Raw genomic sequence first — 14,152 nt, forward strand, 5'->3', positions numbered from 1 at the left:
AGCATGCATGCAAACAACAGGAAGACTGACCTTTCAAACCAATGCTTGTGTATGTCAGTTTGTATTTTTAGATTTAACCACAAAAAAGCATACACCTACATCCAAACCGTGTTTATTTGCAAAGCACTTTAACAGTAACTACAGACCTTAAGTGCTTAACTTAAAAAGGAATACAATACAAGTCAAAGCATGAGTGAAAAAACATGATAGAAATAGCAGAAAAACAATAAAATAAAATTTTACATCTTCTAAGCTGAAAGCAAAGCAGATGAGGTGGGGCTTAAGAACAGCTAGTGAGTGAAAATGCCTCTCTAACATGTACGGGTATGACCGAGGTGCTGTCTGTGTGTTGCACACCGGATCTGTTGCTACAGAACCCAGGAAGCAGAGACTGGAGACAGACCTAAGTTTTAACAATTGTAGTCCCAGTTTAATATTAACAAGTTAAGACAATCTAAAAGACACGGTAAAAATGTGGCCTTTTAAAAGGTTTCTTGTTTTAAATTTCATAAAAGCCTTTAAATAATGAAACCAATAAAATTAGAAAAAAGCCTGTTGATTTCTTCCCCAAGTTTAAAATGAAGCTACAACAGTTCAGTCCTGGAAAAACAAAAACCTCAGTGTGAGCCCACACCTCAACAGGTGAGTCCACTTGGACAGATTTCTGTAGCAATTCCTCTGTGGTTAATCAAAAACAACCATATGCAAAAATAAAAATAAATAAAATAACAGAAAATACTTAAACCCATGCAATCAATAAATCAGAATAAAACTGCACAAGATAATGCGATAAAAACATTTATTCAGAATAAAACAGCTGGGTATGAAGTCGTGCAATTTTCCACTGCAATAAAACACACACTGAATATATCTTCATTTATTTTTCACGGTGTAATGGTTATAACAGAAAAAATCTGCAGGGAGGAGTCCAACCCAAGCACATTGTACTAACTGTCAAGCATGGTGGTGCTGGTGGCATTATGCTGTGTTTTACTCCTAGTGGTCCTGCTGCTATACATACAGTAGGAGAAACAAGGAGGGCCATCTGCAGAACTAGTGACAGTCTATCCAGCTGACTCTAGTTAATCACCAAAGAAAATATGATGAAAAATGACTGGAAACATAGATAATTTACAGGGCTGTTGCACCAGATCCCTGTTTACACTGTAATCATCACTTGAACTGCTAAAAAACTGTTTTGCGAATTGTAAAGCTGAATTCAAGCGTTAACGCGTTAACTTCAATTGATTAATTAGTTACTGAAAAAGAAACATAAAAAATGAATGCATTTAATTGAACTGTGGAAGGTAAAAACATATGCCTCCAGAACTAGTGTTTAAATCAGATGCCCAATCGCAAGCAAATGCAGTGTCTAATGATTCGCCAATTACATAGCGATCCCCCTCCCTAATGTGGACTGCGATTCCAGCAAATTTTTTCCCTCATTCGCATGCTGTTGGTCGCTCGCCTAACATTTCGCCAGCAATTCGTGTGGCCAATGGGTGACAATGCTCCACTCACTTTACCGCGTCATCAAAGAGGAGGAGCTTCTATCTGCTGCTAGCTGGTTTCAACTCAACTTGGTGAACCTGGATTTAACGGAGTTAATCCCAGCTCTTTATATATGGAAAGCCAAACAACGCCGCTGCCGGCGACATCTCTGTGTTCACCAGATTCCCCAGAGACAGAACCAGTTTGTAGAGTACCACCAACTACTCCAGGAGCAACGTCTGGATGACGGTTGCTTTCAGCAGTACTTCCATCTATCCAGGACCAAGTTTGAGGACCTGCTCTCCCGCGATGGGGGACGAATCAGCCTCCAGGACATTAACAACAGGCGCTGTATCCCTGCTGCAAAACGCCTGTCTATCTGTCTTTGGTGAGTAAAAAAATCTCAGCTCAATATCACGTGTGCTTCACAACTTCATGTGTGCCTTATTGAAGAGTCCATTTCAGGACTAAATTTCAACGGCTTTTGTCTAAGCCACCCATAAACCTCTCAAGAGCAAACCTTCCTTCATCCTATGTGTACATTATTGTTTATGTCTCTTTTATACATGTGATGTTTGCTGATTGTAGTTATTGTTTTCCCCTATTTCTTTGCAGGGACTGCAATGACTGATTTGCGATGCGAATTGACAGAAAAATTCAGATTTTTCAACTCCGTCCATCGCAGGCTTCGCTCTCGCTTTGCTCTATTCGCCTTAATCACACCGTTCACATTGTGTCCTTCGCATCCTGTCAGATGCTGGAGCATGGCTGGGGTCAATATGCATGAATCATTCCGCACCACCAGGAAACAGAACGAGCAGAACTTGCGGATTTTCATAATAATTCACAAAAGACGGACTAGACCTCGCTATTTTAATAAATATACACAAATATTTATTTATACACTATATATTAGCAGTTGTCAACATTAGATCAATTAGATCAGTTACTGGGTTAACTGAGGTATTATAAACCGAGCAATTAAACATTAAATGCACCAAATTAAGCAACAAACATAGCTTTCCTACACTCAGTGTATTCACCTATTGTAGAACAAAACACCAGAGCAGATACAGTGTAAATCCAGGGTTACAGTAAATACGGCACGGAGTGAAACAACCGGGGCAGCATGGAGCAGCAGCAGCAGACACAGATGATGATTTAAGATCTGAAAACACTACCTGGTGTGTCATTCTTTTAAACTTTATATTTGAATCTTTACAGAAACATTTCTTTAAATACATCGTATGCATGTGCAATGTATCTTATTTTAATAATAATAATAATTACGGATTATTATTTTTAATGATAAAAATAATTATTTCGGATTTTAAATTATTAACAATAACTGCTGATATCTAAATGTACTTTTGCAACAAGGAAGTATTCTTACCTGCTGAGCCTTGATCCGTTTAGCAACAGCAGCAACAACCTTTTCTTTGGCAATCTTTTCACATCAGATGCTCTGAACAGAGTAACTATAGCATCTTCTTCAACATTCTCCTTCGTCTGTCAGATATCCCGACCTCTGACATCATTTCTCTTATGAATTCAGAGGTTTCTTGTTCAAAGGAGTTTGCCGAGAAGTCCTCCAATCACAACTGGAGTGCTTGGTGGGACAAGGCCATCTGTCCCTCGTCAGTTTTCCAGCTCTGATCCAGGCAGCTTTGAACCTCTTCGCTTCAGGAAAGTAGTGAAGACTAACGGTTGCTGTTGTAGTATTGCTGCCACCACCAGCAATGCACCGTTTCACCATAATAAAGTAATGCCTCACAGAAACTTTATAATAGTTTTTATACCACCAAATGGTTGCAGAGCACCACAAAAATATACAGAAAAAGAGAGAGCAAAGTTCCGAGGCTGCCATCAATGGCGCCATCTTAGATCACGGTCCAATTTGTTGATGCATCCACCATTGCCAGTAATAGCAACTTCAACTGTTCTGTAAACATCTTCCACAAGGTTTAGGAGTGTATTCATAGTTAGATAAGAAAACCAGCATTGCAGCCTCTGCTCTAATTCATCCCAAAGATATTCAAGAAGGTTGAGGTCAGGACTCCTTGCAGGCCTGTCAAGTTTCTCCACACTTGCAGCCACGTAAGTGATTTGAACACCAGAATTCATTGATTTGGTGGTGTGAACCAATACTTTTGGCAATATAGTGTATGTCTTATGTACCCAGAATGAGATTAATATTAGTAACAAAGAATTATAGCTATTTAAAATTAGCGTTTCTCCTAGTAATTTGTTCAGTTTAGATAGTAAGGGTCCAATCCCGGATATTTAGCATGTTATCTTTTATTAGGAAAAATTGACTTATTGATATCTGGTATAAATATCCAGTCTAAAGTCTTTAGGCTATTAAATGTTCAAGTAACAATGAAAACAGGTGATTTGATTATTTTAGGCAATTCAGTGATAACATTTTTAGATCATAACTTTAAAACTGTACTTAAATGCACCATGAATCTATCTTTACTGTACATGTGTTAGCAGGTAGGTAGCTGTCTACAGGGTGATCATTTTTCAGCTCTCCTTCATCTAGGACTAAGAGGTCTGACCAACATGGCAGCCTCTGTGGCCATGTGTGCAGCTAAACAAGAGTTTTTTTCTCAAGTAAAGTTACATATACCTGAACTCGTTGGCCAGGAGGTACATGGCCACCTGCAATCTAAATCTGATGGCGAAGAACTCTGCTGGTCCAAGTCAACTCAAGCCAGAGATGTTTACAAGTCATTTTTCCAAGTCCAAGTCAAGTCTCTAACAAGGGAAATAACCATTTTCCTATCAGTTCCCCAACATCCATGTCACCTCAAACTCTGCATCGCTCCAGGTCAGGAACCCAAATTTGGACTGTTTGTCCTCAGGCCTAAATTATTACATGAACATTTAATAATTAATGTTTAATTTACTAGAACATAAACAGCTGAAATCATAGACATGAAGGAAACACAAAACTCCTAAACACCTAAAAGTAACGGATCAAGACACTGACAGCATCTTCAATCCTATAAATCAAACACATCTCTGTTCTTTCAGTTCCTGACCTGCAGCACTGTCGCAGAGAGAAGTTAAACGCTGCAGCTTCTCTGGGCAGCGTCTCCTCTGAATAAACAAACGGCAGCAGAACCTATCAACAGAACCAGTTGATCCATCTCTGAGAAATAAAGAATGATGAGCATTAAGAGAACCTCTACCGGCATGGAAAAGATTTATTGATGGTGGGGTTTTTTATTGATGCTGGCAGGAATATTCCTCTGTTGCTGCTTCTGGAAAAACAGTTCTAAAGTTGTTTCCTTAGTCTTTAGTCCAGTCAGAACAGTTTCTGTTCAGATAATTAACAGAACCTCTGCAGGGAGCCTCTCAGCAGTGTGTGTTTACTTATCTGTTAATAAAGTTAACCAGAATAAACACTGCTGATCTTTGACCCCTCTGGGCAGCCAATCACAGCAGCCTGAGGAAGGCTGACCTCCAAGCTTTATCATGACCCGCTCAGAGGATCCATGATGCAGTTGTGGTTCTGATCTGAGAGCAGCCTGGTTCCAATGTGAAGGTAAGATGTTCCTGTGGGTCCAGAGAGTCTGCAGCAGGGGGTGGGGGACTGCTGTTGATTTAATGATGCAGTCTGCAGAGGTTCTGTACCCTGATACCTTATGAACAACTAAGTTACACTTGGTTCTGTTACATTTAGCATCACATTGAACTCCCTGGATCTAATCTATGATTACACTGTACTATATCAATTGGATTTACTGTGTTTTTGTAAAACTGGGCATGAACTGGACTGGGGTGACTGTAAAGACAGCTGATGATGTTGGTTCGGAGTTATAAAAGAAAATGAAAAAAATACTGGGTTACTTTAACCGGCTGCAGCTGTCAGAGAAACCCCCAGATTATTGACAAATACTAATATTAAAATTATTTATTTCAACATAGAACATGGACACTGTTCTAGATATATTTGCTTCAGGTTCTAGCTGTTAATGACATTAAAGTTTGGATCTGTTGGTCAGTTTGTCTCAATGGTTGCTTAGATTAAGTTTCTGTGGGCATTTTTACAGAGGGTTGAGATAGATAGATAGATAGATAGATAGATAGATAGATAGATAGATAGATAGATAGATAGATAGATAGATAGATAGATAGATAGATAGATAGATAGATAGATAGATAGATAGATAGATAGATAGATAGATAGATAGATAGATAGATAGATAGATAGATAGATAGATAGATAGATAGATAGATAGATAGATAGATAGATAGATAGATAGATAGATAGATAGATAGATAGATAGATAGATAGATAGATAGATAGATAGATAGATAGATAGATAGATAGATAGATAGATAGATAGATAGATAGATAGATAGATAGATAGATAGATAGATAGATAGATAGATAGATAGATAGATAGATAGATAGATAGATAGATAGATAGATAGATAGATAGATAGACAGACATCCAGGCAAGAGAGACACTTGCATAAGCTGTACAAGAACAACAATACAAAGTTGTTTTAGCTGTAAAACTTGCAATTTCTCCCTTCACATTTTGTTATTTTACACAAAACCTGAATCTGAAGAGAGCGGAAAGGGGATGAGTGGAACTGGAATAGCCCATTTTAGTATGAGAAAAGGGGAGAGCAGAAGCCATTCGTTTTATCACATTTTTTGTTATTGTTTTGATTGTAAATTATAATTATTTTATCACATAGATGCTTTAATAATTCATGGGTATTCTTAGGGGGTCAGGCAACTAGCGGGGCTGCTTACTGGTGGTTGCCTGCCTTTTGCCGATGTGGTAAGTCTGCGCCTGGCTCCAATCATTTTAACAAAGAACAGGAAAAGGGTTATTATCAAGTGACAAAAGTTGTTGTTCATAAAGGTGAAAAATGTAAAAAGCTCACAGAACAACAGTGTACAAAGTGGATTTTAAATCTGTCTGTGGTCATGATGAGCAGAGTCTGCTAATGCCCGTGTCTGCAGCAACCACTTAATCAGTAGTAGGTTAGCTATACAACTTGGTTTTTGTGGCTCTTTTTACTATTAGATTGTCCTTAAAAGGTCATTTACTTAATAATGATTGTTAAGCTTCCCTTAGTCTAATATGAACTTCATCTGAACTTTTTTGGCTGCCCTAGCTCTTTGGATAACTTTGAGTCGGTAGAATTGGCTGCATCGGTCAATCTCGGTAACCAACAATTCAAGCCCAAATCAGAGGCATCTCTTCCACAAGATCAGAGGATGAAGTTAAAGGAAGAACAACAAAAAACACATTTAGGTCATAACAATACCAACATGTCATCATCTATTACTTCTATATCACTCAAACCCTCCTTCAAAAGTGCCCAATCCTACGTTTATATCCTAAAATAATACTTATGTACTTTTATAACTTGCTGTCCACGTATTTCTGGAAGAATACTGTTCCTAACAAAGCACTCAACTATAGCAAACATATCATCCCAAAATTCAAGATCCAGCAAAATCCTTTCAACAAAACTGTCATTGTGGTTCCACACTACAAAGTCCAGTATTCAGCATCTACAATAAGAAGTTGTGCCTGAGCTTAATAGCAGTAGTCATGACTCTGGTCCAGTGTGACATTATCCCCATCATTGATGAGGCAGAAGCCCTTCTAATCGGCAGAGTGCAGATCGGCCTCATCTGGGTGGTGAGGGTGGAGACTAAAACCACAGTGAGAACGATATGAACTACAGATTAATTAATACATTTTGTGATTATTATTTTTTTGCTCAGTTTACATATTCTTATGGAATAAGGTCAGGCCATATCTTCATCTGAAGAATAAATACAAGTCAAGTCTGAGTAATGAGTTACAAAAATCGTAGTACAGAGGCTGTAAAGAGACTGTAATATTACCTTCATTTCACAGATGCCTGAAACATGACAGTCACAAGTGACAACCCCATCAGGGGGAGGAACACATGTATGGCCACTTGGGGTTCAGCCAGAAACTAGTGTCCATACATGAGGAGCCAATATGCTACCGACCTTCAGCTTCTCATACACTCTTCTTGAATGGGCTTCATGTGTGCTTCTATAAACAGTACAATGCAAAACATAAACAGTAAATTATTACTTAGTGTTTTTGTAGAGCCACTCCTGTAATTTAAATGCAGTGACCCTATCCACTGTAATTAGTCCAATCCCTGCATAAGCCTAGCCTTATAACCCTATAACTTATGTTGATCCCTGACGGCTGTTCATACCATTAATAAACAATGAAAGCTGTAAAAATGTGTTCCAACTGAAGAAGGACTTCACTAAAAGGCTGAGAATGGACCACAACTTTATTTTTGTAGTGTCGACTCTCCTCCCACTTCATAGAACACTTTTTTAGTTACAGTTCGTAAGGTGAACATCCCCATACACCAATTCATACCTCTGCCTTACCCCAATTCAAACCCTAAATACCTTGTAGCGGCTGAGGTGAACCTATATGCTTCTGGGTAGCAAATTGTCTTGATCAAGCTCTTTGATGGCTGCTGGGGAACAGTCTTAACAATTTGTTTCAGCTTAGATGCTTTCAAAATCCTGCTTGCACGTTTGCTTCTAGTTGCCCTTTCTACAGCCTGGACCTGGGACAGGTTGATCTCTTTTAGCTGAAAATCCTGGCAAAGCTCTTCAAGCTCCAAGCAGAGTCTCTGCTGTTTGGTATTCAGGAAGCAGGCTACATTCAGAGACAAATTCTTTGTGATAAGGCTTCCTAGCCTGTACTCCTTGGATAGTTTTTTTTTTTTTTTCTAAATGTCTCAAAAAACCAAGCATACGTTTCTGACTATCTTCACACTTTGCCAAGGAAGTTATTTTGCCTCAATGGATTAGTCAAGCTTTTGTTTTTATCATCACAGAATTGAGATGCCAAACTGTGTTGTTCTGGGTCTTTGCTGTCTTAGCTCCTCTTTCCGACAGGGAAATTGTGACATAACACAATGCCACAACATACGCAGATTTAGACATAATAAAAATATAATAGAAATACTTTAATATTCCTAGAGGAGACATGAGGTATGATGGAATAAGAAGAAAATCCATCTAAAGAAGATATTATCTACTTGTCTATGTCTACTGCATATTGTGCACTGATGAATCCAACAGAGCAATTACACAAGCAAACGGGGGCAATATAAACATTCATTTAATAAGAACTTAATTTAGGTTTTTGTTACAGTGTCCAATAAACAACATTCTCTGTTTCAGATTTGGTTCGCTGTGAACATGTCACCCTACCTTCTTTACATGTGATGGTGTCAGCCACTTGCACTGCTCAGTTGTGCAAGAAGCCGTATCTTGCATCTTTAGCCCAGCTTCAATGGAAAGGAGGACTTGCCTCTACATGAGAATATGATTCTGATAGTCTGTTAATAGAATACACTGACATTCTTTAAACCTCAAATGCAATCTACCCATGGTTGGTTCTAGACTGGTATGACCCCTGTACTGAAGACCTAATAGTAAATCAGTCTTTTATGATGATATGGGCTGGCACAGAAACCGTTACTGATTGGTCTCTTGGACCAGTTTCATGTTTTACCTTTACAGTTTTATTTAACAATGAATCAAAGATATAGGTGTTTCTCAGCTTCAGCCATATTGAAATAGGATCACAGTTTTCATCGGCTTGATCGGGGGTCTGTAATCTGGACATCACTTAATATATAAAACGATTAAATATTGCCCAGATTTTTTTGTTTCATTCTTTTGTTCTGTGCCCCCATGAAAAAATATGCCTCCCCGCCTGGTAAATTTTTTCTAGAACTGCCACTCAAGCGACCAGGAGCAGCATGCAATCTATATCAGCACATTTTGATGATATACTATATAGCCTACTTACACTAATATGCAATAGCACTTCACATTAATTGACATGCTTATCCCTTAAAGCTCTCTGGTTTAAACATCATAGCCTACATAAATTATGAACCCTGCCATGCAATTGCAATGAGCTGCAATGATTTCTCCAACCTCCTTTGCAATAATCCTGGTCTTCAGAGGTGTTTCGAGAGTGGTTTACCTTTAAACATAAACAACTGTCAGGCTAATGTCGATGCTATAGAATGTTGCCTGTTTGTTGACATTCCAGCAACTACAGCTAGCTGCTAGCATCTTAACTTCTAAAACAATATATGAACTAACACTCACCTTGGAAAAGACCAAAAGATAATTATCGTGCAGGCATTTGGCACCAAGATTCTGGACCCACCTGCTGTCAAAAAAGTTAGATGCCTCCAGCTTTTATAGGCTGTCATCTTCTATTTGATGTAGTAGAATGTTTGAAGGACCAGATAGTTTCTGATTTCAACAGCCTCAATTGTCGGCAAATTTTTAGGTTCTGTTGAAAATCTTCATGAGATACAGGTCACGTCCAACAAAATTGTTAATTTGTTTTTTGTGTCTTTGTCTTGAAACTGGATCTACGGTGTATCACAAAAGCGAGTACACCCCTCACTTTCCTGCAGATATTTAAGTATATGTTTTCACGGGACAACACTGACTAAATGACACCCTGGCACAATGAAAAGTAGTCTGTATGCAGCTTATATAACTGTGTAAATTTATTCTTCCCTAAAAATATCTGCAGGAATGAGATGGGTGTACTCACTTTTGTGATACACTGTAAATCCCTACAATACAAACTGTCACGTCATCAAAATATTTGATGTTATGAATACAATATGAAGAATTGTTTGAGAGGATGGGGATGGTAGCTTTTTCTGTACTAAACCTTGAGCTATTCCAGCAGGCCAAATGCTATTTACTTAGTCTCCAAATAGAGGACACCTGAGGATGGACAACCATTTACTGACACAAAGACAGAGTGTCCCACAAGAAAAGTAGAAGCAATAGGACTCCTTCTTCAGCTTGACGGCATCAATTACCTCCACTCTATGTCTCCAACCTCCCCGGGAATCTGATAAAAGCTCAGCCGGAGGTGAGAGTTGAATACATCCCTGGCCGAGGGCTCTGTCAGACGTTCCCAGCAGACCCTCACTATATGTTTGAGCCTGCCAAATCTGGCAGCTTTCCTCCTCTTCCAGCAGGTCCAAATCAACACCAGGTGGTGATCGGTGGAAAGCTCAGCCCTCTCTACAACCAAGTGTCTAAGACATGCGGCCGAAGTCCGAAGACATGACTACCAAGTCAATCATCGACATACTGGTGTCCCGGTGCCAAGTGCACTGATGACCCCACAGAAGTCCAATAACAAAACACCACTCAGGTTCAGATCGGGGAGGTTCATCGTGGAAGTTTAAACCTAGAGTAGGCATTCTTCAGGTCCACAAAAAACATGAAGACAGATCGTATACTTTGGGTCATGACTGAAAGAATGACATCCCAAAAACAAGCAGCTAAAATGAGTTTCCTCCACAGGGTGGCCAGGCACTCTATTAGAAATAGGGAGATGAGCTAGGCCACCAGGGATGAGCTCAAGCAGAGTCACTGCTCCTCCACATCAAGAGGAGTGCCCGAGGTGGCTCGGGCATCTGTTTCTGATGCGTCCTGGACACCTTCCCTGGGAGGTGTTCCAGGCACGTCCCACTGGGAGGAGGCCCAGGGGATGGCCCAGGACATGTTGGAGGGACTTTGTCTCTCTGCTGGCTTTGGAATGCCCCGGGCTTACCCCAGAGGAACTAGAGGATTGGCTGGGAAGAGGGAAGTTTGAGCATCTCTGCTTAGACTGCTGCCCACCTACCTGGTCCTGGATAAGTGAAAGATGACAAGAGAGAGTGGACTGAGTGCTGCAGTCATGTCTCCATGAATGATAAAGAGCCAGAATGGTTTGAAGGTGATGAAGATGAGGCCCAACAATGTAAAGTTCCTTATAGCACCTGTGCAGATCTGACTCACAGCATTCTTAAGCCTCCACCTCTGGACCCAACCACACTAAGACCAACACAGCATCATCATGGAAGTTTAAACCCTCCATGACCTGGCAGTGTCATGTTTGGGGAAAATGACTCAAATGCAGAGCAACTAAAAGGGAGAATGCTTAATGGCAAAAGAAACAACTCAAATAAACACAACACACAGAATTCAGGCAGAACTGGCCAGAACAACTGAAGTCATGGAGAAACTGAACGTGAAACAGAGAAGCAGACCAAATGGCAGATTAACAGAAGGAACCAGTGATGAACAAAGAGAACCAGTAAGTAAAGGTCCTTCTCAAAATATTAGCATATTGTGATAAAGTTCATTATTTTCCATAATGTCATGATGAAAATTTAACATTCATATATTTTAGATTCATTGCACACTAACTGAAATATTTCAGGTCTTTTATTGTCTTAATACGGATGATTTTGGCATACAGCTCATGAAAACCCAAAATTCCTATCTCACAAAATTAGCATATTTCATCCGACCAATAAAAGAAAAGTGTTTTTAATACAAAAAACGTCAACCTTCAAATGATCATGTACAGTTATGCACTCAATACTTGGTCGGGAATCCTTTGGCAGAAATGACTGCTTCAATGCGGCGTGGCATGGAGGCAATCAGCCTGTGGCACTGCTGAGGTCTTATGGAGGCCCAGGATGCTTCAATAGCGGCCTTTAGCTCATCCAGAGTGTTGGGTCTTGAGTCTCTCAACGTTCTCTTCACAATATCCCACAGATTCTCTATGGGGTTCAGGTCAGGAGAGTTGGCAGGCCAATTGAGCACAGTGATACCATGGTCAGTAAACCATTTACCAGTGGTTTTGGCACTGTGAGCAGGTGCCAGGTCGTGCTGAAAAATGAAATCTTCATCTCCATAAAGCTTTTCAGCAGATGGAAGCATGAAGTGCTCCAAAATCTCCTGATAGCTAGCTGCATTGACCCTGCCCTTGATAAAACACAGTGGACCAACACCAGCAGCTGACATGGCACCCCAGACCATCACTGACTGTGGGTACTTGACACTGGACTTCTGGCATTTTGGCATTTCCTTCTCCCCGGTCTTCCTCCAGACTCTGGCACCTTGATTTCCGAATGACATGCAGAATTTGCTTTCATCCGAAAAAAGTACTTTGGACCACTGAGCAACAGTCCAGTGCTGCTTCTCTGTAGCCCAGGTCAGGCGCTTCTGCCGCTGTTTCTGGTTCAAAAGTGGCTTGACCCGGGGAATGCGGCACCTGTAGCCCATTTCCTGCACACGCATGTGGATGTTTCTACTCCAGACTCAGTCCACTGCTTCCGCAGGTCCCCCAAGGTCTGGAATCGGCCCTTCTCCACAATCTTCCTCAGGGTCCGGTCACCTCTTCTCGTTGTGCAGCGTTTTCTGCCACACTTTTTCCTTCCCACAGACTTCCCACTGAGGTGCCTTGATACAGCAATCTGGGAACAGCCTATTTGTTCAGAAATTTCTTTCTGTGTCTTACCCTCTTGCTTGAGGGTGTCAATAGTGGCCTTCTGGACAGCAGTCAGGTCGGCAGTCTTACCCATGATTGGGGTTTTGAGTGATGAACCAGGCTGGGAGTTTTAAAGGCCTCAGGAATCTTTTGCAGGTGTTTAGAGTTAACTCGTTGATTCAGATGATTAGGTTCATAGCTCATTTAGAGACCCTTTTAATGATATGCTAATTTTGTGAGATAGGAATTTTGGGTTTTCATGAGCTGTATGCCAAAATCATCCGTATTAAGACAATAAAAGACCTGAAATATTTCAGTTAGTGTGCAATGAATCTAAAATATATGAATGTTAAATTTTCATCATGACATTATGGAAAATAATTAACTTTATCACAATATGCTAATATTTTGAGAAGGACCTGTATATATACTGAGCCAGGGGTAGAGAAATGACATTTACAAGAGAAACACAAAGTAATGACCTAAAGGAAATCATCTAACAGTGAACACAAGAACAGATATGGCTAAATCTAAGCAGAAACAATTAAACAGAATATGGCAAAACCTTCAGAACATAACCAAGCAAAATGCCGAAGAACCAAAACCTAACAGAGGCGGACTGTGACAGACAGAGTTTGTCACATAAAATATGAAGGACCTTACCAAGACCATTGAGATTCTGTCTGACCTTTGTTGAAATGCAGTCAGGATGCTTATATTATTTAATATTTCATTAAATAACCATTCAGGCCAGTCAAGGGCGGTGGTATTAGGACAAAAGATGAAAGGGCGAGTCAAGCTCAGGCATTACTGAACAGCAAAGCTCTGCACACACATAGAAACAATCCACAAAATTTCTTAAAACATAAGAATTTATTAACAAAAATAATTCAAATCCAAATGAAACATTTTTCAACTAACACACTCTTTACTAGGCTAAACAATTTAACTAAAACTACAAAGCAAAGTAAAAGAATAAAGAAAGCTAATGAACTATAAATAAATTAAGGAACAAGGGAATCAATAAAAATGGTCCAACTCCATGACCCAAAAAATCATGCAAAATTACCATTCAGTATCACCTATGTTTGAGAACCAAGGTTTATACTGAGAAACCTGGAAATGAGGTGAGATTAGTTGTGGAACTAACCAAGAACAATAATTGGTATACCTCCAAACAACCAATGACAATGCAAAATCAGAAGAGTAAAATAGTATTTTAAGGAGCCTGATGAGCAGCTGAGATCTTGCGAGAGTTGTGCATAAGTAATATGGCGGTATACTGGTAAAAAAAAAAAAACACG

At 39.8% G+C, this 14,152-nt stretch overlaps 1 protein-coding gene across 2 annotated transcripts in view; it reads left to right on the forward strand.

Annotated features, from left to right (window-relative positions):
- The first annotated feature begins 4,912 nt into the window (after positions 1-4,912).
- Positions 4,913-14,152, forward strand: part of tfr2 (transferrin receptor 2) — a 28,357-nt gene continuing 19,117 nt past the window's right edge. For both annotated transcript variants that reach the window (XM_047385327.1, XM_047385328.1), the window contains exon 1: positions 4,913-5,044. The gene's annotated coding sequence lies outside the window, so the exon portion shown is untranslated. The remainder of the gene's footprint in view (positions 5,045-14,152) is intronic.

Source organism: Girardinichthys multiradiatus, chromosome 14 (genome assembly GCF_021462225.1).
Source record: "Girardinichthys multiradiatus isolate DD_20200921_A chromosome 14, DD_fGirMul_XY1, whole genome shotgun sequence".
Taxonomy (NCBI): Eukaryota; Metazoa; Chordata; class Actinopteri; order Cyprinodontiformes; family Goodeidae; genus Girardinichthys; species Girardinichthys multiradiatus.